Here is a 27,351-nt window from a genome sequence, read left to right as displayed (position 1 = left end):
TCTTTAAGTTCTGAACTTCAATAACCAGGGCCTCTTCAACGTAATAAATTTCAATCAAATAATGCGATAATTGGATACCATAGGAATTTAAATGAATGCATTTTACAACCACACCCTGAAAAAAAAGACATTAAAAAGCCTGCTAATGTTTGAAATATTTAAAATGAAGAAAACTCATTTGAATATAGAAATAATATTTTTTTTTCTACACATTTTTGAAAGTCAGAGAAGAAATACCAAACGAAATCTATTATAAGATTGGAAAAAGTGAGGCATAAACAAAGAAAAACCATACAGGGTAGCCGTTACAAAGGGTACATCCTTACATTACTACAATAGTAGATACTTGTAGTGGACGGGATTGTAACTGATTGTCAAAGGTAAGCAAAAAGAAATTAAAATTATTAAATACCATTCTATTTCAATTGTTACAGGTCTGTTAGATGATTAAATAATTGAGATGAAGATTTATTATTGCCTACTAACAGTTTATTTGGGTTTCCTTTATTAACGTAAAAGACAAAATACAGTAAGGGGGAGAACTTTAGCCTTTTGATAAATATGATAGGTAAATATTTATCATTTTTATCAAGGTTAGGATTACTGTAGGCTTGATCTAAGGTATACAAGCATAACTGGCTTTAACAATAGAGATATGTTCAATAAAAAGTATATCATTCTTTAATTTTGAGCCAAATACATGAGGAAATATTTTCAGTTTCATTTTATATTTTCGTTGGTAATGTTTTACTGTATTACAGATTATCATTTCGGACAGAAAATATATGTTTTCCTGTAGTAAATAACGTGATTCCACCAAATTTGACCATCATTTCAACCGCAAACAGACAGAACAACCAGTTCGACTAACTTTAAGTAGCCGAACTGGTTGTTGTTGTTGCGGTTGAAATGAAGGTGAAAAACGGCTAAATCACGTTATTTACTATAGGGAAACATATATTTTCTGTTAAAATGTTTAAATATAATGGGTATTGTTCCAATTCGGGCTCACTTCGCTCACAAGTACTGGCAAACGGAAATGTTGAGCTGTGCTAGCGTAATATTAGCATGTTACGCTAATATTAGCAGTGTTCCTCTAACATTAGCAATGTTACGATAATTACATTAATATTAGCAATACTAAATACTGTATAATGGTTCTTATTTCGCCATCGACTCGCTTCGCTTGCATGAAAATAAAACATCAAGCTCATATGTACTGGCAAGCGGTAATGTTGAGCTGCGCACGCTAAAAAACTAGTAAAACTAACATATTAAAATTAAAGAAATTAATGACTTACTTTTATGACAGGGACGACGAAACTTTTGGGTCACCGGGGTGTTTTGACTGTGACGTCTTAACTTCTGTATATCCACATCGCCGTTTCTTCTTTGTCTTAGCTATCTTAAACGTTGGGCTAGTACATTAAGAGATTTAAGAATTTTAAATATTTAACTTAGCCGGTGAATATATAATAGCTGAGCCTCCGGCGGCTCGACAGAAAAACACACAAAAACTCGCGAGCGATCGCTATGAAGGTTGCGGGTGGGCCCACTAGCGCCAACTATCGGCCAGATACCGCATATACATGTAAACAGACCCAATTTTTCTCTGTCGGTCTGATCGACTAGACGTACCATTACTCGCTGTTAACCTGGAGTTTTTCAACAGTCTTGGTGAAGTACTTCCTTTTGGTTTGAGCTTTCGCAGTGCAGGTCTTTTATCTTCAACTTAAATCTTGAACTCGTTTTTGGATAGATTTCATTGTTGATGACTTTGGATTGTTTTTTGGACTTTCTTTGACTTTTAAATGGCCGACCCTTCCCTTAGTACGGAAGTGTGTTTTAGGCTTTTAGCAATTATCTTATCACGTTATAAATTGTTGTTGTTAATTATAGATTTTTCAATGTTAAACTTACCCGATAATCATGTAGCTGTCAACTCCGTTGCCCGACAGAATTCTACGGAAGGGATACGCCAGCTATCACTATACTAGAAGGGGGTGTACTCACCAGCGCCACCTGTGGCCAGGTACTGCAGTACTTCTTGTTGACACCACCTCAATTTTTCCTCTGTCGTGCTTCCGGCAAGACGTTCTTGGATACGCTTATAATTTTGGAGTATTGTTCACGGTTTTTGGTGAAGTATTTCTCTAAGATTTCAGCTTTCGCTATACTGGAAACTTTTCTATTAGCTTAGATAGCTTTTATTTTGCTTTGATTAATGGTTAACGATCTTTTGCTTGATTTGGAATCCCCCTTGACTAGCTCTTTGATTCAAGATGTCCGACCTTTCACAAGCCCCACCCCATAGACGATGTAGGTCTTGTAATAGGCATATTCCGAAGGCCTCGGTTGATCCTCACACCGCTTGTTCCGACTGTAGGGAAAGACCCTGTCAGTTGAAAGATCGATGTGAGGAATGCGCCGGACTTTCGGAACTTGAGTTTGTTCGATTCCTTAGATATTCAACTAAGTTAGAGAGAGAGAGAGTTAGGAGGAGTTCTTCTCGCTCTTCACTTTTTTCCTCACCTCATGATCCTCAACCTTTTCCTCCCCCTGTAGTGGCTACCCCCGAACCTACTATTTGTGCTCAGCCTGATATGTCCGATGTTTTGCGTGCCATTCAGGCTTTAGGTGACAAAGTGGAATCTGTAGTTAGTGACCATAAGTCTCTCTTGGCAGACGTCAAAGAGCTTAAGGTCAAAAGTGCAGTGGGAGGTGGTAGTGCCAGTGCTGTGCCAAGTGCTAGTGTCAGTGCGGTGCCGAGTGCTAGTGTCAGTGTCAGTGTTGTGCGTGAGGGTACTTCTGTGCGTGCCAGTCGTCCTCCCAGTCCGGGACCTCTTGCAAGCTCCCAAGCCCAGGGGAGAAGCAATGTCGAAGGGCAAAAGGGTTCGGCAGGCCTTGATCGGCGCACAGAAGTATCCTCGGTGGTTGCGGGCGTGTCTTACAGAGACCGTCACTCCCACCCGCAGACGATTGAGCCCGTATTTTACTCGTCTGCAGAAGAGATATCGGGGAGAAAACGCTGGACTCAGGTCTCAAGACCTCTTAAACGTAAAGTCTAGACCTCAAGAGTTCTACAACCCGGATGTAGTCATTGGATTAGCTCTGACTCTCCTCAGTCATCAGGTGACTGCACACCTCCTAAGAGAGGTAAGGCGATGCCTCAGCAGACCTCATCTTCTGTTAAGGCTTTGCCTCAGCAGACCTTAGCGTCTGTTGATCCCAAGATGACTTTGCTGCAGTCCATGCAGTCACAGCTTGCGGTCTTAATGCGTGAGTTTCAGGCTGAGAAGGTTACACCTCCGCCTGCGAGCGCTCCGCCTCACCGCAGTCCAGTCTGCCAGGCGTACGAAGTTGAGGTTCCTCAGGCTACCTTACCGCGTTCGGAGTTGCCAGTTACCAGCGGTGTGCAGCAACCTCAACCTTCCTTAAGACAACCTCAACAATGGGAACAGGAGTCTTATGCCTTACTTCCTCCTCTTCCTCTTGCGGTTAGACCATCGAGGCAGCAACCTCTTGAGGTACGACAACCTCTTCCATCCATGAGGCAACCACCTCAGCTCTCGCTGCAGCGACCTCAACTTTCCTCAAGGCGAGAGCCTCAACTCTTGAGGCTAGCACCTCAGGAACCTCAACTCGTGAGACAGGAACTGAGTTCTGCGCAGCCACTACCTCAACTCTCGCAGCTCACACCTCAAGAACCTCAACTCGTGAGTCAGGAACCTGCTACTGCGCATCCACAACCCTTGCAGCAAGCGCAACACTTGAGACAGGAAGCTCATGCTAGGAGTCAGCCATCTCAACCCATGCACCTACCTTCCTCTACACTTCTTGACCAGTCTTTGCAGCCTGAACCTCAGGTTTTAATTCAGCAACAGAGACTTGAGGATGAAACCGCAAGTGTTTATGCACCCGCTTGTCAAGATTCTGCTGTTCAGCATACCGCTGTTACTTTACCTCTCACTTCGCTACACTCTGGTGATGAGGTTTCTGAGGAGGAAGCTGCGCACCTAGATCCCTCTTCGGACGTGGAGGAACCCAAGTCTTCTCCTCTACCCATTGACTTTCGTAAGGTCCTGGCTCTTTTCAGAGAGGTATACCCGGACCATTTTGTTTCTGCTACCCCCCGCTCTCCTCCATCTGAGTTTTCGCTGGGCATGCAACCTGTTAAGTCGGCCTATACTAAGCTCGTCTTTGCTAGATCCTCTAAGAGAGCTTTAAGAATATTAGGGGATTGGTTGCAGTCCAAACAGCAACTAGGGAAGACTTCCTTTATGTTCCCACCTACTAAGCTGACTTCTAAGGCGGGCGTATGGTATGCCACAGGAGAGGAACCAGGCTTGGGAGTCCCTGCCTCTGCCCAGGCTGACTTCTCAAGTTTGGTCGACTCTCCTCGTAGATCAGCGATGAGGCGCTCTAAGGTCTGCTGGACCTTTTCCGACTTAGACCACTTCTTAAAGGGGGTATTTCGTGCCTTTGAGATTTTCAATTTTCTTGACTGGTGCCTGGGAGCCTTGAGCAAGAAGACCACCCCTGCGGACAAGGACTCAGCCATGCTTATAATGTCCTGCATGGATAAAGCAATTCGGGATGGGTCCGGCGAGCTTGCTTCAATGTTTGTTTCAGGAGTTCTTAAGAAAAGGGAGCAACTTTGCACTTTTCTTTCTTCTAGCATCACACCTTGTCAAAGGTCTCAACACCTTTTTGCTCCGCTTTCTAAGTTCTTGTTCCCCGAAGAGCTTATCAAGGATTTGTCTGCGGCCCTGATTCAGAAGGACACTCATGATCTTGTGGCCTCTTCAGCTCGTAAGGCTAAGGTTGCTCCCTCAGTTCCCAGAACTTACCGCACCCCAGTGGCCGATACTCCTGCTACAAGGTTTATTCCGCCCTTTCGTGGCAGAGCCCCCAGCCGAGGAAGCTCCCGTCCAGACTCTTCCAGGAGCAGGTCTAGGAAAGGTCCCAAGACTTCAAAAGGCAAACACTGACTCTCCTCCTCTCCAGACAGCAATAGGAGCCAGACTCAAGACCTTCTGGCAAGCTTGGGAAAGAAGAGGTGCAGACGCCCAGTCTGTCAAGTGGCTAAGGGAGGGTTACAGGATACCATTCTGCCGCAAACCCCCTCTGACCACTTCTCCCATCAACCTCTCTCCCAACTACAAGGAAAAGGACAAGAGGCTAGCGTTACACCAGGAGGTGTCGCTCCTGTTACAGAAGAAGGCAGTGGTTATAGTCCGGGACCATCAATCCCCGGGCTTCTACAACCGTCTCTTTCTGGTGGCCAAGAAGACAGGAGGTTGGAGACCGGTGCTGGACGTCAGCGCGCTCAATGCTTATGTCACCAAGCAGACGTTCACTATGGAGACGACGAAGTCGGTCCTAGCAGCGGTCAGGCAGGAGGACTGGATGGTCTCGTTGGATCTGAAAGACGCTTACTTTCACGTTCCTATTCATCCAGACTCCCAACCTTTCCTGAGATTCGTTTTTGGAAAGGTTGTGTACCAATTCCAAGCCCTGTGTTTTGGCCTAAGCACAGCTCCTATGGTGTTTACGCATCTGATGAGGAATATTGCAAAATTCCTCCACTTATCGGACATCAGAGCCTCCCTTTATTTAGACGACTGGCTGTTAAGAGCCTCCACGAGTCGTCGCTGTCTGGAGAGTCTCAACTGGACTTTGGACTTGATCAAGGAACTGGGTCTATTAGTCAACTTAGAAAAGTCCCAGCTCATTCCCTCCCAATCCATAGTTTACCTGGGAATGGAGATTCGGAGTCAGGCTTTTCGGGCTTTTCCATCGGCCCCAAGGATAAGCCAAGCCCTAGAATGCATCCTGAGCATGCTGAAGAGGAACAGTTGCTCGGTGAGACAGTGGATGAGTCTAACAGGGACCCTGTCATCGTTAGCCCTGTTCGTCGAGTTAGGGAGACTCCACCTCCGCCCTCTCCAATTCCATCTAGCAGCTCATTGGGACAAGGATTTGACGCTCGAAGCAGTCTCTATTCCTGTCACCAAAGGGATGAAGACCACTCTCTTGTGGTGGAAGACCAACCTCCTTCTCAAGGAGGGCCTATCGTTAGCGATTCAGACCCCCAATCTTCATCTCTTCTCGGATGCATCAGACTCGGGCTGGGGCGCGACCTTGAACGGACAGGAATGCTCGGGAACATGGAACAAGGAACAGGAAACGCTCCACATCAACTGCAAGGAGCTGCTGGCAGTTCATATGGCCCTAATGAACTTCAAGTCCCTCCTGCTAGGCAAGGTGGTGGAGGTGAACTCCGACAACACCACAGCCTTGGCTTACATCTCCAAGCAGGGAGGGACCCATTCGAGGAACCTGTACGAGATAGCAAGGGACCTCCTCATTTGGTCAAGAAGTCTAAACCTCACTCTGGTAACGAAGTTCATTCAGGGCAACATGAACGTCTCAGCAGATCGCCTAAGCAGAAAAGATCAAGTCATCCCCACGGAATGGACCCTTCACAAGAGCGTGTGCAACAGACTTTGGACCTTGTGGGGTCAGCCTACGATAGATCTGTTTGCCACCTCCATGACCAAGAGGCTTCCTTTGTACTGTTCCCCAGTTCCAGACCCAGCAGCAGTTCACGTGGATGCTTTTCTGCTGAATTGGTCCCATCTCGACCTTTACGCATTCCCACCGTTCAAGATCATCAACAGAGTCATTCAGAAGTTCGTCTCGCACGAAGGGACACGGCTGACGCTGGTTGCTCCCCTTTGGCCTGCAAGAGAATGGTTCACAGAGGTACTACAATGGCTGGTCGACGTTCCCAGGACTCTCCCTCTAAGAGTGGACCTTCTACGTCAACCTCACGTAGACAAGGTACACCCAAACCTCCACGCTCTTCGTCTGACTGCCTTCAGACTGTCGAAAGATTCGCTAGAGCTAGAGGCTTTTCGAAGGAGGCAGCCAGAGCGATTGCCAGAGCAAGGAGGGTATCCACTCGTAGAGTCTACCAATCCAAGTGGGAAGTCTTCCGAAGCTGGTGTAGAGCCAATGCAGTTTTCTCTACCAATACCTCTGTAACCCAAGTAGCTGACTTCCTATTACATCTAAGGAATGAGAGATCCCTTTCGGCTCCTACGATTAAGGGGTACAGAAGTATGTTGGCTTCAGTTCTCCGCCACAGAGGTTTGGACCTTTCTTCCAACAAGGACCTTCAAGACATCCTTAAATCTTTCGAGACTTCTAAAGAACGTCGTTTATCCACTCCAGGCTGGAATCTAGACGTAGTCTTAAGGTTCCTTATGTCTCCTAGGTTCGAACCTCTCCAGTCAGCTTCCTTCAAAGACCTTACCCTCAAGACTCTTTTCCTCGTCTGCCTTGCAACAGCTAAAAGAGTTAGTGAGGTTCACGCCTTCAGCAAGAACATTGGGTTCACATCCGAATCTGCAACATGTTCTTTACAGCTCGGATTTTTAGCTAAGAATGAACTTCCTTCACGTCCTTGGCCTAGATCGTTTGAAATTCCTAGCCTTTCCAACATGGTGGGGAACGAGCTAGAAAGAGTTCTTTGCCCTGTCAGAGCTCTGAAATATTATCTTAATAGGTCAAAACCTATACGAGGACAGTCAGAAGCCTTATGGTGTGCAATCAAGAAACCTTCGATGCCTATGTCCAAAAACGGAGTTTCGTATTATATAAGGCTTCTGGTTAGAGAAGCCCATTCTCACATGAAGGATGAAGACCTTGCTTTGCTGAAGGTAAGGACCCACGAAGTGAGAGCTGTAGCCACTTCGATGGCCTTTAATCAGAACCGTTCTCTGCAGAGCATTATGGATGCAACTTATTGGAGGAGCAAGTCAGTGTTTGCATCATTTTATCTTAAAGATGTCCAGTCTCTTTACGAGAACTGCTACACCCTGGGACCATTCGTAGCAGCGAGTGCAGTAGTAGGTGAGGGCTCAGCCACTACATTCCCTTAATCCCATAACCTTTTTTAACCTTTCTCTTGAATGCTTTTATTGTTGTTTTTTGGGTTGTTACGGTAGGCTAAGAAGCCTTCCGCATCCTTTTTTGATTTGGCGGGTGGTCAATTCATTCTTGAGAAGCGCCTGGGTTAGAGGTTGTGTAGAGGTCCTTTAGTATGGGTTGCAGCCCTGTATACTTTAGCACCTTAGAGTTGATTCAGCCTCCTAAGAGGAACGCTGCGCTCAGTAAGGAAGACGAACTTATTAAAGGCAGAGTAATGGTTCAAGTCGACTTCCTTACCAGGTACTTATTATTTCATTGTTATTTTGAATAACTGATTATATGAAATACGGGATACTTAGCTATCTTATAGTCATGTACACTGGTTTTCACCCACCCCCCTGGGTGTGAATCAGCTACATGATTATCGGGTAAGTTTAATATTGAAAAATGTTATTTTCATTAGTAAAATAAATTTTTGAATATACTTACCCGATAATCATGATTTAATTGACCCACCCTTCCTCCCCATAGAGAACCAGTAGACCGAGGAAAAATTGAGGTGGTGTCAACAAGAAGTACTGCAGTACCTGGCCACAGGTGGCACTGGTGAGTACACCCCCTTCTAGTATAGTGATAGCTGGCGTATCCCTTCCGTAGAATTCTGTCGGGCAACGGAGTTGACAGCTACATGATTATCGGGTAAGTATATTCAAAAATTTATTTTACTAATGAAAATAACATTTTCCTCTATATATTTTATATCTCAACCGCCTTTATTAGGCCTCTTCGATTAGCTTTCCTTTTATAATAAACATCAAGATAAATTTTAATGATTTGTTTATATGCGACCTTACCTATTCCTCCCCTAATCCGAGAGTAGGCGGTCCTAACTTGGAAACCGAAGTTAAACAACGTTGAGCCCTTTCAATCGTAAATAACTTTTACAGAGCAAATGATTTAAAACTTATTAAATGAATATTTTTTAGTAGATATTTTATGAAAGATTTTCTTTGAATAGTCTTCGTACTGTTTCAAAGATGAACTAACGTTTAGTTTATTTATGCTACGCAGTTTGCGTTCTATCGTTACGATAGAGAGAGAGAGAATCACGGTTTCACTTTGCAGAAAGAGTAAATCGATTCTGACGTTTTGTTCATTCTTCTTTCAAACTTAAATGTTTTAAATACTAATTTAAAGGAACTTGTTAATTTTCAATTTCTTAGTCCCTTCAGTTTTTTCCTTTGGTCAAATAACCTGTTTATTGACGAAAGGTAAGTGGGCTTTTCTCTTCGGTGCGAAATCAAGAGAGAGAGAGAGGAAGAGAGAAGGTTCCGATCTTTATTCTCGTCCCAAGCGAGTAACGTTGTTCTCGAGTCAGTTTTTTACTCTCGTCCCTAGTCTCTGTACGGGGAGAAAGGATAAAACGTTTTTAGTTTTTATTCTCGTCCCAAGGCACTGTACGGTGAGAGATTGAAAACGTAGTTTTGAATGAACTAGTGTTTAGTCTCCTCCCCAGCCACTGATCTTTTTATCTTAATATATGTTTACTGTTTTTTGCTTGTATTAATGTGCTTACATTATACGACTTATTTCGCATTTATAACCTTTTGATGAGGGTAGAATTGCGTGCTTCAGGTAGAAATCAGTTTTATTCATGCCTAATGTGAATTGTTGAAAAATTCGATTTCAGTGAAGTAAGTGCAAAACAGAAAATCGTAGTGATAAAGTGATAATTGCGCAAAGTGTTATCAGTGTTGCGACCGAGGGTTCGTCTGTTCGTGCCTGTCGTTCGCCTAGTCCGAGACCTCTTGCAAGCTCCCAAGCCCAGGGGAGAAGTAATGTCGTACGACTTATGGGTTCGAGAGGCCTTGATCAGCAAACAGACGTTCCCTCTATGGTTTCAGGCGTGTCTCATCAAGACCGCCCCTACCATAAGACGAGCGAGACGATTTTCTCCTCGTCATCCGAAGGCTTTTCGCGTAAGAAACCGTGGAGCAAGGTTTCGAGGCCCTTAAAGCGAAAGTCAGTCCTTTCAGGACAGGTCCAGCGTCCTGGTTGTAGCCATTGGGACAGCTCTGACCCTATGCAGTCATCGGAAGACTGCTCGCCGCCTAAACAAAAGCGTAACACAGGCTCCGAGAGTCTTATTGTAGGCAAGGTTTTGCAGTCACAGACGTTACCCTCGTCTCTTACCGCACCCATTCCCGTTGATCCTAAATGGGTTGTACGGCAAGACATGCAGAATAAGCTTGCCTCTCTTATGGAGGACTATTCTGCTGAGCAGGTTCACGATGATCCTCGCCGCTTAACTGATCGAGATCCTGGCCGTCAGCCGCCCAAACGAGCCTTTGCTCGTCCTGTTGACATTGACGTTACAAAGTCACGTCAATCGTGTTTTGTAGAGCCTCACTCGATGCAGTCCCGTGTTGACTCTCAGCCGCTTGTGGACGTTCAGCCACTGCCGCTTGCTCTTGTTGACGTTCAGGACGTTCGCCAACCAGCATAGTTGACTTGTTTTGACGTTGAGCGTCAAGCACCGCAGTCAAGGGTTGTTTTGACTGCTCAGTCTAGGCAGTCAAGGCAGTCTCGAGTTGACGTCGAGCGTCCTCCCGCACCTGTTGTTGTTGCTGGTCAGTCCTTTAAGCAGTTACATGACATAGCGTCCTTGGCTGCTACTGTTGCTCCTTTGCGTGTGGACTCTGCTTGTCAAGCATTGCCACCACGGCAGGTCTCTCCCTTGCTTGAGACTCGGCAATTGTCGGACAAGGTTCCTTCAGATGAGGAAGTTGCTGATCCCCCTCCTACTGATATTCCCTTGAGGACTCTGTCAGACGGAGAGGAGCCTAAAGCTGCTCAGCCCTCTATGGACTTTAAATAAATCATGCTGATTTTTAAGGATCTTTGTCCGGATCTTTTTGTAACTGCTGCTCCTCGTTCGCCTAAACGTCAGAGTTTACACTAGGCCTAGCTACTTCGAAGCCGTTGTTTTCTAAGCTAGTGCTCTCTCGCTCTTCTAAGAGAGCTTTACGTTTGCTAGGCGACTGGTTAATCACCAGGAGGAGTTTGGGGGAGACAGCCTTTGCTTTCCCTACTTTTAAGCTGGCTTATAGAGCGAGAGTCTGATATGACACGGGAGAAGTTCTCGGCTTGGGAGTTCCTGCCTCTGCCCAGATAGACTTCTAAAACCTCATAGACTCTCCCTGGCGCCTGGCCATGAGACGCTCCAAGATTTTATGGTCGGCTTCAGAGCTAGACCATCTCCTGTTAGGAGTTTTTTCGAGCGTTTGAAGTTTTGCTGTACAATTATGTCATGCATAAACAAGGCTATCAGGGATGGCTCCAATAATCTGACAGCCACGTTCTCTGCAGGAGTACGTAAGAGGCAAGTGCGCTCAATGTGTTCATTGTCAAGACAAACTTCACGATGAAGTCTACCAGGCTGTCTTGACAGCATTATTGGAAGGCGACTGGATGGTCTCTCTCGACCTTCAGGAGGCATACTTCCACATTCCTATACACCCGGATTCCCAACCGTTTCTGAGGTTTGTTTACAGGAATGTGGGGTACCAGTTTTGAGCCCTGTGCTTTGGCCTCAGTCCTGCTCCTCTCGTGTTTACGAGGCTCATGAGGAATGTGGCAAAATCCCTCCATCTATCGGGAATCCGAGCCTCCCTGTACTTGGACGACTGGCTTCTCAGAGCATCGTCCAGTCTTCGCTGTCTGCAGGATCTACTTTGGACGTTGAGTCTGGCCAGGGAGTTGGGACTTTTGGTCAACCTAGAAAAGTCCCAACTGATCCCATCCCAGATTATTCTATATTTGGGGATGGAGATTCGCAGTCCAGTTTTTTCGGGCTTTTCCGTCTGCCACCCGAATAGAACAAGCCCTGCTCGAAGTCCAACTAATGCTGAAAAGAGAACGTTTGTTCAGTCAGGAGTTGGAACAGTCTCGTAGGGACTCTCTCATCCCTGGAGCAGTTTGTCTCGCTAGGGAGACTACACCTTCGGCCTCTCCAGTTCCATCTAGCCTCTCACTGGAACAAGGACAAGACGTTAGAGACGGTATCATTCCCAGTCTCCGAACCAGTAAAGGCATGCCTGAAATGGTGGGACAGCAATATCAGTCTGAGAGAGGGACTATCCCTAGCAGTCAAGAACCCAAACCACGTGTTGTTCTCAGACGCGTCGGATTTGGGTTGGGGTGCGACCCTGGACGGTCGGGAATGCTCGGGTCTGTGGACCTCAAGTCAGAAGAGCATGCACATCAACGGCAAGGAGCTATTAGCAGTCCACTTGGCCTTGATGAAATTCGAAAGCTTTCCTCGAAACTAAGTGGTAGAGGTCAACTCAGACAACACCACAGCTTTGGCTTACATCTCCAAGCAAGGAGGCACACACTCCTTCACGCTGCTCGAGATCGCAAGGGACCTTCTCATATGGTCAAGAAATCGAGGCATCTCCCTGTTGACGAGATTCATCCAGGGGGACTTGAACGTCTTGGCAGACTGTCTCAGTCGGAGGGGTCAGGTGATACCCACGGAATGGACCCTCCACAAGGACGTGGGCAAGAGTCTTTGGGCTACTTGGGGTCAACCCACCATAGATCTCTTTGCCTCCTCGTTGACCAAAAGGTTACCAATCTATTGCTCTCCAGTCCTAGATACAGAAGCAATCCACATAGACGCGTTTCTACTGGATTGGTCTCATCTGGACTTATATGCATTCCCACCATTCAAGATAGTCAACAAGGTACTGCAGAAGTTCGCCTCTCACGAAGGGACAGGGTTGACGTTGGTTGCTACCCTCTGGCCCGCGAGAGAGTGGTTCACCGAGTTACTTCAATGGCTGGTAGACATTCCAAGAAGTCTTCCTCTAAGGGTAGATCTCTTACGTCAGCCCCACGTAAAGAATGTTCATCAAAGCCTCCCCGCGCTTCGTCTGACTGCCTTCAGACTATCGAGAGACTCTCAAGAGCTCGAGGCTTTTCGAAGGAGGCAGCCAGTGCGATTGCGAGAGCTAGGAGAGCTTCTACCTTCAGAGTATACCAGTCGAAGTGGGAAGTCTTTCGAGATTGGTGCAAGCCAGCATCTATGTCCTCTTCCAGTACCTCTGTAGCCCAATCGGAGATTTTCTTTTACATCTGAGAAATGTTCGCTCCCTCTCAGCTCCCACGATTTAGGGCTACAGGAACATGTTGGCTACGGTCTTTCGTCATAGAGGCTTAGATCTTTCCAACAATTAAGATCTCCAAGATCTCCTTAAGTCTTTCGAGACCTCTAAGGAACGTCGTTTGGCAACTCCTGGATGGAACTTAGACGTGGTCCTAAGGTTCCTCATGTCAGACAGGTTTGAGCCATTACATTCAGCCTCCCTGAAGGATCTCACCCTCAAGACGCTTTTCCTAGTGTGCTTGGCTTCGGCTAAAAGGGTCAGTGAAATTCATGCCTTCAGTAAGAACATCGGCTTTTCTACAGAAAAAGCCACATGTTCACTTCAACTTGGTTTCCTGGCCAAAAATTAACTGCCTTCTCGTACTTGGCCTAAGTCTTTTGATATACCTTGCCTATCAGAGATCGTAGGCAACGAACTTGAAAGAGTGCTGTGTCCAGTTAGAGCTCTTAAGTTCTACTTAGCTCGTACTAAGTCCTTACGAGGTGGATCTGAGGCATTATGGTGCTCAGTTAAGAAACCATCATTGTCTATGTCAAAGAATGCTTTGTCATATTTTATCAGACTTTTAATACGAGAGGCTCATTCTCACTTGAATGAAAAAGACCGATGCTTGCTTAAGGTTAAGACGCACGAAATAAGAGCTATAGCAACTTCCGTGGCCTTTAAGCAAAATAAATCTCTGCAAAGTATTATGGACGCGACCGTTTGGAGAAACAAATCGGTATTCGCGTCATTTTACTTAAAAGATGTCCAGACTCTTTACGAGGACTGCTACACACTGGGTCCATTCGTTACAGCGAATGCAGTAGTGGGTAAGGGTTCTACCACTACATTCCCTTAATTCCAATATCCTTTTAATCTGCTCTTGAAATGTTTTTTAATTGGGTTGTACGGAAGGCTAAGAAGCCTTTCGCAGCCTTTTTTGATTTGGCGGGTGGTCAAATGTCATTTCTTGAGAGCGCCCAGATTAGGGGTTTGATGAGGTCCTGTTGTATGGGTTGCAGCCTTTAATACTTCAGCTCCTGGGAGTCTTTCAGCATCCTAAGAGGATCGCTGGGCTTCGTGAGGAAGACAGACTAATAAGGCAGAGTAATCGTCTAAGTCAACTTCCTTACCAGGTACCCTTATATATTTGGGTTTTGTTATGATATAACTGTCAAAAACTCTAATCATATACGCTGTAAACTTAATTAACTCTGGTCTCTACCCACCACCATGGGTGTGAATCAGCTATTATATATTCACCGGCTAAGTTAAATATTTAAAAATGATATTTTAATTATAAAAGGGATTTTGACGTAGGAAAAATCTATTTCTGGGCGAGGGACCTGTGCCGCCCAGTGAATAAGCTCCATTTAGCAATTATTCTTAGGTAATTTACTGCTAAATATACCAGAGAAAAAATGTAAAGGAGTGCTAGGTTAACTAGCTCGCTCACCTATTGGTGTCGGTATAAAATTGGGCATATAATCCAGAGGTCCCGCACTATTTAGATTCATCCACGACAAAGATCCCAATAGAGGAGAGCCGTTCAACCTCACTCGGCCCCACCAACTCTGCATCCGCTCAGAACCCAACTCCTTAGCACCCAAAGTTTGGGGACTCCAAGGGAGAGGAGCTGGGAGGGTTCACTGGGCGGCACAGGTCCCTCGCCCAGAAATAGATTTTTCCTACGTCAAAATCCCTTTTCTGGGCTCGAACCTGTGCCGCCCAGTGAATCTATACAAGAGAAATGTCACCAAACTTGCAAAATAAAGGAAAAAACATAAGCGTAAGGGAAATACAGGATGCTTTAATCAGAGATGAGTGCCACAAAACAATTATAAGGGTATCTTAAAAGGAACATAATCCACTTGGTAGAACAACTGACAAATAAGGTAAGTTATAATAATGCCGTGAGTGATGATATATACAGATACTCAGGAGTCAAAAATTAACAAATATAATAATAGTAATCAGGTGCGAAACCAACGAATACAAATAGGGTATAAATGAGGCAGGTAAGGGGGAGAGATAAAATAACAAGGAATTAACATATGAGTTACCTGGGGGTAACTACGCTCCCTGCAGCCACTGTAGGAAATTTAAGGGCTTCCAAATGTTTAAGGTAGTGTTTCTTGAACACTGAGGGTGACTTCCACCCTGTATACCTGGAAAGATCCGTAAAATTCATGTGGTGAAAAAAGTTCACCGAAGTAGCAACCGCTCTGATATCATGTGCAAGAGGAAAAGAGTCAGGGCTAGCTTGTTTAATAAAATACAAAATTTGTTGCCTGATCCCTTTAATGGTAATGGTACCGCCTTGTTCTCTAACGAATAGAGGCCCCGAGGAGTTAGAGGTGGTCCGGGATAAATAAGACCTAAGAGTAGTAACAGGGCACAGAGACGGATCTTGCGTGAGGGGAACAATTTTCCAGGAGGACCATCTGTTCTGAGGGTCTTCGTTCTTAGCTAAAAAGAATTTGTTAGGTGAAAGAAGGACCTCTCCCGAAGGAAGGAACTCAATATGACCCGGGTCTCTTGACAAAGCTGCCAGTTCAGAAATTCTTGCCCCGGAAGCCAAACTCACCAGGAAAAGTGTTTTCCTGAGAAGGGGAATGTAATCACAAGAACTGTTAATGGTATCAGAAGCCAATTTGAGTACATCATTAAGGAACCAGGTAACCGGGGTAGGACGAGTAACCGGTTTCAGTCTGGCACAGGCTTTCGGAATAGAAGCTAACACAGAGTCGGTTAAGTCTATGTTAAAACCCACTAGGAATATCTTTTTCAAGGCAGATTTAATAGTGGTGATAGTATTGGCTGCCAGACCTGATTCTAATAAAGTTCTAAAGAAAGTGACTGTAAGGTTCAAGTTCATACAGTGTACGTCTGAGTCTATCAAAAATTTAGCCAACTTTTTAACCGCAGAATCATATTGGCGGATGGTGGAATCCCGTTTATCTGATTCTAGGAACAGGGTGTTTTGAGGATCGATATTGGCCCCATGCATGGCCGCAAACTTCATAAAGTCCATAAAGTTAGGGCGCTCTGAATGTTTGAGAAAGCGTACACAACGCGTGTTTGTACTATCTGAGACAGAACCGGATTGGGTATCGGGTGAGGATGTAGTCTCAACTCTCGCAGGAGAGGATACCAATTGCTCTTGGGCCAGTTGGGTGCGACCAAGGCTACTCGTCCCTTGAAGGATCTCAGCTTGTCTAGGACTTTCAGTAAAAGATTCACCGGGGGAAAGAGATAAATCCTTTCCCAGATGTCCCAATTCTGTGACATAGCGTCTGTGGCGTAGGCCTGAGGGTCTAGATTGGGAGCCACATATACTCTCAACTTGTGGTTGGACTCCGTGGCGAAGAGATCCACTTGGAGACCCGGAACCCGAGAGAGAATCCACCGGAATGACTTTAGATCGAGTGACCATTCTGATTCTAGAGGGGAGGTCCGGGACAGGGCGTCCGCCACTACGTTCCGGACTCCCGCCAGGTGGACAGCTGAAAGATGCCAACGGTTCGAGGCTGCTAGGGAGAATATGGCTACTAGAACATGGTTCAGAGGCCCTGATTTTGATCCGCCTCTGTTGAGGCAGCGGACCACCACTTCGCTGTCGAGAACCAGGCGAAGGTGTTGTCTCTTGGGTGGAGCGAGACGTTTCAGGGTTAGAAGAACTGCCATGGCCTCCAGCACATTGATGTGAAGTTGGCGGAATAAGGGAGACCAAAGACCTTGAACTTTCCTGAGCTGAGAATAGCCTCCCCAACCTGATAGGGATGCGTCCGGGTGAATGATTAACTTCGGAGGTGGAAATCGAAGGGGAACTGACTTTGACAGATTGTTGGCCCTTGTCCAAGGTAGAAGTCTTTCCCGGAGAATGGGAGGAAGGCGGACTTTCCTGTCCCGGAGCTTCCGGTTCGCCCTCGAACGCCAGACACGATTGATATCTTTCAATTTTGCCTTCAGAAGTAGATCCGTCACTGAAGCAAATTGAAGGGACCCTAGGATCCTCTCTTGGAGTCGTCTGGAACTTACTTTGTCTTTGAGAAAGCGTTTGGTGTTCATTGCAATCTCTAACCTCTTGGGTTTGGGAAGACACAGAGTATGAGATATAAGATCCCATTGCAGGCCGAGCCATTGGAACTTTGATTTCGGAAGAAGACGGGACTTCTTGAAGTTGATCTGGAAGCCTAGAGATTGAAGGTACTGGATGACTCTGTGAGTGGCTTTTAGGCAATTTTGGGAGGTGTCTGACCAAATGAGCCAGTCGTCCAGATAGGCTACTACTTGAATCCCTTGATTTCTGAGTTCCTGAACAGCAACTTCTGCTAACTTTGTGAAGATCCTTGGGGCGATGTTGAGCTCAAAGGGCATCACCTTGAAGGAGTAATTTTTGTCCCCTAGGCGGAAGCCTAGATACGGACGGAAGTGTCTCGCTATCGGGACGTGATAATAGGCGTCTGTAAGATCGATAGAGGTGGTGACGGCCCCACGGGGAAGTAAGGTCCGCACCTGCGAGACGGTAAGCATTCGAAACTTGTCGCATTGAATGGACAAGTTGAGAAGGGATAGGTCTAGAATCACTCTTCTCTTGTCCGAATCTTTCTTCAGGACACTGAACAGCCGACCCTGAAACTTCAGGTGTTTCGTTTCTTGTATGGCGTTCTTTTGTAACAGGTCCTGGACAAATTCGACTAGGTCCGGAGTGGAATGTTGATGAAATCTGTTCGGAGGTGGAGGTCCTTGAATCCAACTCCACCCCAGTCCCTTGGAGATGATACTGAAAGCCCAGGGACTGAACCTCCATTTGTTGCGGAAGGCATAAAGCCTCCCCCCTACCTGCTGCACCTCAGTATTGGTTTGAGGAGTTGCCTCCGCGTCCGCCTCGGAAGTTCTTTCCCTTACGAAAGACTCTTCCTCTACCTCTGTTCTGGTTAGAACCACGATGGTAGCCTCTACCTCTGTTATAACTCTGGGAAGAGCTATGAGCCTCATAAGACTGGTTAAAGGCAGGAGAAGTGGTGGAGGCACCGGAAAGCTGGCTCTTAGGGAGCAGAACGGTGACATAGTCGTCCGAAGGAGCCTGAGAGGTGGAAGGCTGTGCAGGAGCAACGGGAGATGGAGGAAGAGGCAGTCGGAAATTGGACGAACTACTCTGCTGTTGCCTGAACTGGGTGGAGGTATACGGGCGGAGCTTCTTCCTACCCCGGGCTTGGTAATTTGCGGGGTCATATTTCCGTTTAGGAGTCAAACCCCAACGGGCTTTAAGGCTCTGATTGACTCTAGTGGCCTCTGCCAAGACTTCCTCTACAAGATCCTCAGGGAAGAGATTTGAACCCCAGCAGGAGGACCGGATAAGCTTATTAGGCTCGTGCCTAATGGTCGCCTCAGCCAGGACGTGTTTGCGACACCTACGTTTAGCAGTAGCGAAGTCATAAAGGTCGTAGTATAATGACTGCAACGTAGCCTTATTGAGAGACTTAAAGATACTCTCAGTATCATAAGTCAAGGCTATCGACTCCGTGGATGTGGCCAAGTTCAGAGTTCGGCCAACACGTAGGCGGGAATCATACTCCTGTTTAATGAGGGATTCCGGGAGACGGGGAAGCCGCTCACTAAACAAGACTGAGGCACAGTCCGCTGATAGCTTGCCAGAGGTAAAAGTGGTATGGACGTTGTCCCAACACTCAATGCCAGAAGGAAGAAGGAGGGAGATCGGATCCACCTCTCGGATGGGAGGCAAGGGCTTCTCCTCCAGAGCATATTGGAAAGCAAGCTCTGCTACCTTATTGACACATGGAGTCACGGTGTTTTTATCCATTAAAAACATTGTGAAGGAACTCTTATACGGCGTTAACATGGTGTTGGTGCAACCGATGTCGTTCAAGAACCTAGCCCAAACAGATTGGGCTTGCTCTTTTGGGAAGATGACGGTCTCTTTGGGGACCTTATCTAGCCGAACCAGAGCTTCCTCGGTAAGCCTGGCATAACCATGAAATGGAAATGCCAGACCAGGAGGAAAGAATTCAAAGTCCTCTAGAGGACGAGTGCCAAGACCTTCCAAAGTTAACATTCCGTCTGAGAACGGAGAATGAAGAGCCATGCGCCAAGGATTATTCTTGGTAAACGGCGGGAGCTTAGAGGCATCCGGGATGAGAGAGCTTTGGACTCGCTCCGGAGCCCCTTGCTCTAATGCCCCAAGTCTCTGACCGATGTTAGAGAACATCGTGTCCATCTTGGCCTGCATTTCCGACACCAACTTAGCTTGCATCTCCGACACAATGCGAAGCATGGCTGATTCGGAAAGGCCCGGGCTAGGAGCAGGAGTGGCGGATTGTACTCCTGGGTCGTGAGACTTAGAGGAGGAGCCGGAAGCCTTAGATGACGGGTTTGTATTCAGCTTAGAACTATGGGAAGCCTTGTGAGGCTTACGAGCTTTAGGTAAGGTTCTAGATGTAGACTTATCCTTGGGGGGAACCGGGTGTGATCGTTGAGACGAATCACGGTCCCCAGAAAAACCATGAAAGGAAGAGCGATCAGAAGAAGAAGAAAGAGCGGGGCTGAGGATAGGAATCTCAGCGCCGGTAACACCTGCCTCACTTACCACCCTACCTGCGTCCGGATCATCCAATAACATGGGTTCGACGTCCAGGTTCATGGAAGCAACATTGTCTTCCAGATCTCCGGGGGCATCCGACGGATCTTGATCTTGATCAATAAACCCCGTTATGGTGGCATCAATGTGGGCAATGATGGGAGCTGCAACATGCCTAGCCACAGCGGCTGAAGACTTGGCGTTAGGATAGACCATGGCACAATAGTCTTCGGATAGGACGTAAGGCTGCTTGGATTTCACGTTCCGGGCAAAACCACCAACCCACACTTTCAGTGTGGCCCGAGCTGCAGACTTTTGCTCCGGGGATGCCTGAAATAATAGTGGGAATTATAAAAAGGCAGACTCATAGTGGTCCTTCAAGACCATAGAAATCTTACTAAATAGTGTATGTATACCAAAAAAGGTAAGATAAATAAAAAGGCAACATAGCCAACAGGACTCACCGAGTCAGATCCAAGGGTGGTGATGAGGTCAAAACAGACCATGCAGTTGTCAGGGTGCCAGACCACGATGTCCTCCAGCTGAACCCCGCAGAGGGCGTGAGACCGACATACGGTGTGCCCACAAGGCTGATGCAGAACAGCCGCACAGGCCGTCGTCTGACAATGCACCATCTATAAAAAGAATAGTATATGAGAAACTGTAATTCTCTTAAGTAGGGGCGGGTCCGGAGGACCCGGGCCTAACATAAGTCTAACTTAAGACTAGAGCTTAATTGTAATACTCTTAAGTAGGGGCGGGTCCGGAGGACCCGGGCCTAACATAAGTCTAACTGAAGACTAGAGCTTAATTGTAATACTCTTAAGTAGGGGCAGGTCCGGAGGACCCGGACCTAAACATAAGTCTAACTTAAGACTAGAGTATAGCTATCCATTCCGGTCGAGCCGGGAGTATAAAATGCAACAAAGGATTAAGACACATAGTGTCTGATTTCCCGGAGCGAGGTTAAGCCCCGGGCCGGGAAATAAAAGTATATCCATAAACCAATTCATATAGGAACTCCGAGATAGTAATCTGTCATATATAATCATATATAATCATAGGAACTGTTATAAATTAATAGGGGGGGCGGAACTGTAGATAAGAACCGCCAACCGAACCCGGAGGGTTTCGTATAACATAATAAAAGTGTGATAAGTGAATATAAAACAGGGTGCACCGGGATCCAACTCTGTTGACCGGTGGCTAACCCGTCTAGACAGAGACGAACCCGCCGGGACACCCGGAGGACAAAGTCCATACACACTGAACTACCCCCTCTAAAGGAGGGAAGGCAACGGTCCCCTAGGGGAGGGGGGAGAGAAGCCTAGCCGCCCACCTAGCGAGAGGGGGAGCTTGGGGGAGGATCACGTGATACGGAGCAGCAGGGCTACCAACTGACGATCCCCAACCAGACAGATCAAACGGAGTAATAGCACAAATATTCATTATAATAGTAATAGCGTTGAAAACTTATATAAATATACACATAAAAAATTTAGGGCAAGGCATGCAACATAATAAATAAATCACAAAGGACACACCTGATGACTTATAAAATAAATTTGCCGCCTAGTAACGAAGGTCGGCAAGCCATAACGATACGTAACTGATATCGGCCCTAAAAATGAACCACGAGGGTTCTAAACTCTAAATAATGAATATTCACAAAAACAAATAACATTTAATTAATAATAAAAATAATACACATAGTAACACCGCGAGTGAAACTAAAAGCTCTCAAAACAGGAGTACCAACTGTAAGCGGAATCAAGCAAGATCGAAATGAACGAAGAGAATAAACTCCTATGATTTAAATATTAAACGATCTAGATTGCTCAAAACACAGCAAAACATAGCTTGGTACTTAACTTAGACGGTGTCTCCTGGGAAACCGACGAAGAAGCCATAATCCAGTGGAAAATAAGCGAAATACGAGAGCACAACAAAAAAGCGGGTTACAACACAGGCGTGCTAAAAGGAGTTGGGTTCTGAGCGGATGCAGAGTTGGTGGTGCCGAGTGAGGTTGAACGGCTCTCCTCTATTGGGATCTTTGTCGTGGATGAATCTAAATAGTGCGGGACCTCTGGATTATACGCCCAATTTTATACCGACACCAATAGGTGAGCGAGCTAGTTAACCTAGCACTCCTTTACATTTTTTCTCTGGTATATTTAGCAGTAAATTACCTAAGAATAAGTGCTAAATGGAGCTTATTCACTGGGCGGCACAGGTTCGAGCCCAGAAAATAAATTTTTGAATATACTTACCCAGTGAATATATAAATTAAAGGCCCCCCCTTCCTCCCCGATAGAGACCCAGCGGGATGAGAAAAATTGGGTCTGTTTACATGTATATGCGGTATCTGGCCGATAGTTGGCGCTAGTGGGCACACCCGCAACCTTCATAGCGATCGCTCGCGAGTTTTTGTGTGTTTTTCTGTCGAGCCGCCGGAGGCTCAGCTATTATATATTCACCGGGTAAGTATATTCAAAAATTTATTTTATAATTAAAATATCATAATTATCAACATTGGATGGCGTATCAAAGAATTCACCGAAATGCTTTTAAGTATGGAATACTGTAGTCGTTAAAAGTTTCTATAACTTCCATCGTAAAATACGCAAAAAGACCTCACTTGAACTAACAGACCTGACTTGGACAAAGGTTTCCACGGAAAAGGGTGTGTTGGAAGGTGGGGGTTGGGAAATATTAACCCCCCTGTGCAAACTTTCCATACGTATGTGTTCGTGATTGGTTAACGGAAAAACAACGGAGTCTAGAGAGTAAACAGGAATGAACCAGAATGGGAAACTTGTCCAGAGCAAGTATTTATGTGAAATCTGGGTGTGACAAGGTAATAACAAAATGTTTAAAGGAATAATAGCCAGATAAAATGGAGTGTATAATAAATAATGTTTAATGGGAATATAAAATAAGGTGATTTTATAAGATATCAGATAATAAAACGTGTAATTCAAGGGTCAAACGTATTATGTATACATGGGTATTACATAAAAGGAATGGTATAGCTTTACTGGATCAAGTAAAATACTTGAATAAACCGGGTGAAGTCGTATATTTGAATGTGGCGGGTAAAATGACGTAGAAAATGGGGAGGGGTTATAAGAGAAGAAATAGTCTTATTGGTGGAGGCGGAGTTTATGCGCAGAAGCCGAAAGCTGCTATGTACAAACGAACGAACGAGAGCGACTACAACCTACCAGTAAAATGTCAACAAGTAAATGAAAAATATACCGTTAGTATAGGATATAGATAATTACCATATTTTTTCATCGGTTTATTATACATCCAAGAAGGTAATCTATAGAGAAGAAAAGGCTTGTTTTACTGATATATACCGTTTCCCCGGTATGTTTTCCCCACCCAAAACCCCGAGTTCCCACTGGGAGTCCCCCGTTATTGGCGGATATAGATACAGTATTTATATTTCTGAAACTATTCATGTTGGACTGGAACGAGTCCATTTTCAAAGAGGGTGGACCTTTTTCTATAGTAAAAAAGTAGTTTTTTTCCCAGGTTATATTACCCTGTAATACAGTACAATATTACCTTTTTGCTAAAAGATTATAGCATATTCCAATAGATCTCAACTATGAATGGTATAATTATAGTATGGTTCAATAAATGGTTTGTAGAAAATGTATTTAATAAATTTTATTGGTGATTTGAGCGTTTTAATAGTGATTCCTGCCGGAAATCCATAGTCGGAAATCCGTAGTTTTGAGTTATGGGGAAGTCGATTACCATAATTGAATAGCTATGGCTTTACACTACACTAAGTAAAGTCATTAGTTATGTTTGAAACACTTAAAAATATACAGTGTACTAGTCTAATTGTGATGATGTTTAAATAAACTTTTTAAAAGCTTCCGTTTACGCCAATCATCGTCATAAAAAACCAGTCATCATAATAAAAAAAAAGTTCTTGTAATCAAAACCGGGTAACAGTAATGGAACACTGTCAAAACACTGGAGCTTTTGTTTGCCAGGACTTCCGGATGCATAGAAAACAGGATTTTTCCATCCCATTTTCATTCGTAGCAGTGTTCACCAAACTACGAAATTTAATATTTCCGAGTTTGCTAATTAATTGAGCTAATGATTTATTGGAGCCTTTGTATATCAGTAGCCAGGTACTCGCACATGCATAGCAAATGGGAGTTTTCTTCCCATTTTCTAGCCGTTTGTAAGTTGGGGCTCCTGTACTACAAAAACTGTGTCCATTGCCCTGCAAAACCTCTACACAAGAACACCACCTAACCTAATGTACGAGTACAAGGCATGTCCTTACCTAACAGTTTACACTTATCCCAACAAACTACTTTACCCTCAATGGCACCATTACTCAAAGTCACTGAAGTCGAAATCTTTGAGTGGTATCTTCTTTAGAATGAATTTCACCAATACAACACTTTAGAAAATCACCGGAATAATCCATTAGGAGTCACATTTTTCAATATTAAACTTACCCGATAATCATGTAGCTGTCAACTCCGTTGCCCGACAGAATTCTATGGAGGGATACGCCAGCTATCACAATACTAGAAGGGGGTGTACTTACCAGCGCCACCTGTGGCCAGGTACTCAAGTACTTCTTGTTGACACCTCCTCAATTATTCCTCTGTCGTGCTTCCGGCAAGACGTTCTGGGATACGCTTATGGTCTTCGAGTTTATTCACGGATATTTGGTGAAGTATTCTCTCAGATTAACGGCTGTCGCTTTACTGGAAACCTTCTTATATTAGCTAGATAGCTTTTATATAGTACTGATATAACGGTTAACGATTTTTGCTTGTTTTTGGATCCCCCTTTGGCTAACTCTTTGGATTACAAGATGTCTGACATTTCGCAAGCCCCCTCCCATAGACGATGTAGGTCTTGCAATAGGCGTATTCCGAAGGCCTCGGTAGATCCTCACACCGCTTGTTCTGACTGTAGGGACAGGCCCTGTCAGTTAGAAAATCGATGTGAGGAATGCGCCGGACTTTCGGAATTAGAATTTGTCCGTCTTTTAAAATATTCAACTAAGTTAGAGAGAGGTAGAGTTAGGAGGAGTTCTTCTCACTCTTCTATGTTTTCCTCACCTCATGATCCCCTACCTTTTCCTACCCCTGTAGTGGCTACCCCCGAACCTACTGTGTGCCCTCCGCCTGATATGTCAGTTGTTTTGCGTGCTATTCAGGCTTTAGGCGATAAAGTAGAGTCAGTGGTAAGTGACCATAAGTCTCTGATGGCCGAAGTTAAAGAACTGAAGGTCAAGAGTGCAGTGGGTGGAGTTAGTGCCAGTGCTGTGACGAGTGCTAGTGTCGGTGCAGTGCCAAGTGCTAGTGTTAGTGCCAGTGTGGTGCGTGAGGATTTTTCTGTGCGAGCCAGTCGTCCTCCCAGTCCGGGACCTCTTGCAAGCTCCCATGCCCAGGGGAGAAGCAATGTCGAAGGGCATAAGGGTTCGGCAGGCCTTGTTAGGCGCACAGAACTATCCTCGGTGGTTGCGGGCGTGTCTTCCAAAGACCGTCACTCCCACCTGCAGACGATTGAGCCCGTCTTATTCTCGTCCGCTGATCAACTGTCAGGGAAGAAACGTTGGTCTCAGGTCTCGAGACCGCTTAAACGTAGAGTCCAGTCCGCGAGTGCTCAGCCAGGTTGCAGTCATTGGCTCAGCTCTGACTCGCCTCAGTCATCTGTCGACTGTACTCCGCCCAAGAGGAGTAAGGTTCTGCCACAACAGAGCTCGACTGTTAAGGCTTTACCTCAGTCTACTATCGTTTCTGCCGATCCCAAGTGGACTCTGCTTCAGTCCATGCAAGCACAGCTTTCGGACTTGATGCGTGAGTGTCGGGCTGAGAGTGTTGCACCTCCGCCTCCGCCTACACTCCCTCCGCCTGTTCTCGCTCCGCCTGCGCTCGCCCCGCCTGCGCTCGCTCCGCCTGGCCGCAGCACCATCTGCCAGGCGTACGATGTTGAACCACTTTCTGAGTTCGCTGTTCCCAGTGGTGTTCAGCCTCAGCCTTCTTTAAGGCAACCTTTACTTTGGGATCAGGAGGGTTATTCCACTCTTCCTCCGCCTCCCCTTGCTGCTCCACCAGTGGTGCAACTCTCGGTTGGGGTACAACAACCTCTCCCGTCCATGAGTCAGTCTGCTCAGCCATCGCTGCAGCGAGCTCAACCCTCCTCAAGGCAAGCTCCTCTACACCCTGGACTTGCGCCTCAGGAGCCTCAGCTTGCGAGAACTTTACCTTGTTCTGCGCAGCCTCAACCTCATCATGCTCCGCTCATCTCACAGGAACAGGAACGTGCTACTCCGCCTCCGTCCTCCGCTCAGCAAGCGCAATCCTTGGGTTCAACCTCTCTTGCTAGGAGTCAACCTCCTTCACCCATGCGCCTTCCTTCTGCTTCGTCTGTTGTTCAACCTTTGCAGTCTGAGCCTCAGGTTTTCCCTCAACAGTTACTGGAAGAGGAAACCACTGTTATTGTTCCTACCCGTTCTGACTCTGCGGTTCAGCATTCTTGTCCGATCTCTTCGCTACACTCTGGTGATGAGGTGTCGGATGATGAGGAGGCACACCTTGATCCCTCATCAGACGTGGACGAATCCAAGCTTTCTCCACAGTCTATTGATTTTCGTAAGGTCTTGGCTCTACTCAGGGAGATTTACCCAGACCACTTTGTCTCTGCTATTCCCCGCTCTCCGCCATCTGAGTTTTCGCTGGGCGTACAACAAGCTAAGTCCTCCTATACTAAGCTTGTCCTAGCTAGATCCTCTAAGAGGGCTTTAAGGATCTTAGGGGAGTGGCTGCAGTCTAAACAACACCTTGGCAAGACTTCCTTCATGTTCCCTCCAACGAAGCTCACTTCGAAAGCGAGCGTTTGGTATGCCACAGGGGAAGCACCAGGCTTGGGAGTACCTGCCTCTGCCCAGGCTGACTTCTCAAGTCTGGTGGACTCGCCTCGGAGAACTGCTATGAGACGCTCGAAGGTTTGTTGGACCTTCTCAGACCTGGATCACTTACTGAAAGGGATGTTCAGAGCATTTGAAATGTTCAACTTTCTCGACTGGTGCCTGGGGGCCCTCAGCAAGAAAACCTCTCCTGCGGACAAAGATTCTGCCATGCTATTAATGTCCTGCAGGGATAAGGCCATCAGAGATGGATCGGGCGAGCTAGCGTCGTTGTTTGTATCAGGGGTGTTGAAGAAAAGGGAACAACTGTGTACCTTCCTTTCCGCCAGCATTACACCTTGCCAACGGTCACAACTCCTTTTTGCTCCGCTCTCGAAGTTCCTCTTTCCCGAAGAGCTAGTTAAGGACTTGTCTGCTGCCCTGATACAAAAGGATACGCACGATCTTGTAGCCTCATCGGCTCGTAAGTCTAAGGTTGCCACCTCAGTCCCCAAGACTTATCGCTCCCCAGTGGCTGATACCCCTGCTACGAGGTTCATACCGCCCTTTCGTGGTAGAGCCCCCAGCCGAGGAAGCTCCCGTCCAGACTCTCACAGGAGCAAGTCTAGGAAAGGATCCAGGACATCTAAGGGAAAGAACTGACTCTCCGTTTCTCCAGACAACAGTAGGAGCCAGACTCAAGATCTTCTGGCGAGCCTGGGAGAAGAGAGGTGCAGACGCACAGTCTGTCAGTTGGCTGA

General features: G+C 46.1%; 1 protein-coding gene across 1 annotated transcript in view; it reads left to right on the top strand.

The window, feature by feature from the left end:
* Positions 1-271: 271 nt before the first annotated feature.
* The window catches only part of lsn (vacuolar-sorting protein SNF8), a 181,521-nt gene continuing 154,441 nt past the window's right edge, over positions 272-27,351 (top strand). The window contains exon 1 of the mRNA XM_068345969.1: positions 272-380. The gene's annotated coding sequence lies outside the window, so the exon portion shown is untranslated. The remainder of the gene's footprint in view (positions 381-27,351) is intronic.

The sequence above is a fragment of the Palaemon carinicauda genome, chromosome 22 (assembly GCF_036898095.1).
Source record: "Palaemon carinicauda isolate YSFRI2023 chromosome 22, ASM3689809v2, whole genome shotgun sequence".
NCBI lineage: Eukaryota > Metazoa > Arthropoda > Malacostraca > Decapoda > Palaemonidae > Palaemon > Palaemon carinicauda.
The sequence above is the reverse complement of the archived record's forward strand: the minus strand, read 5'-3'. Positions and strand labels throughout refer to the sequence as shown.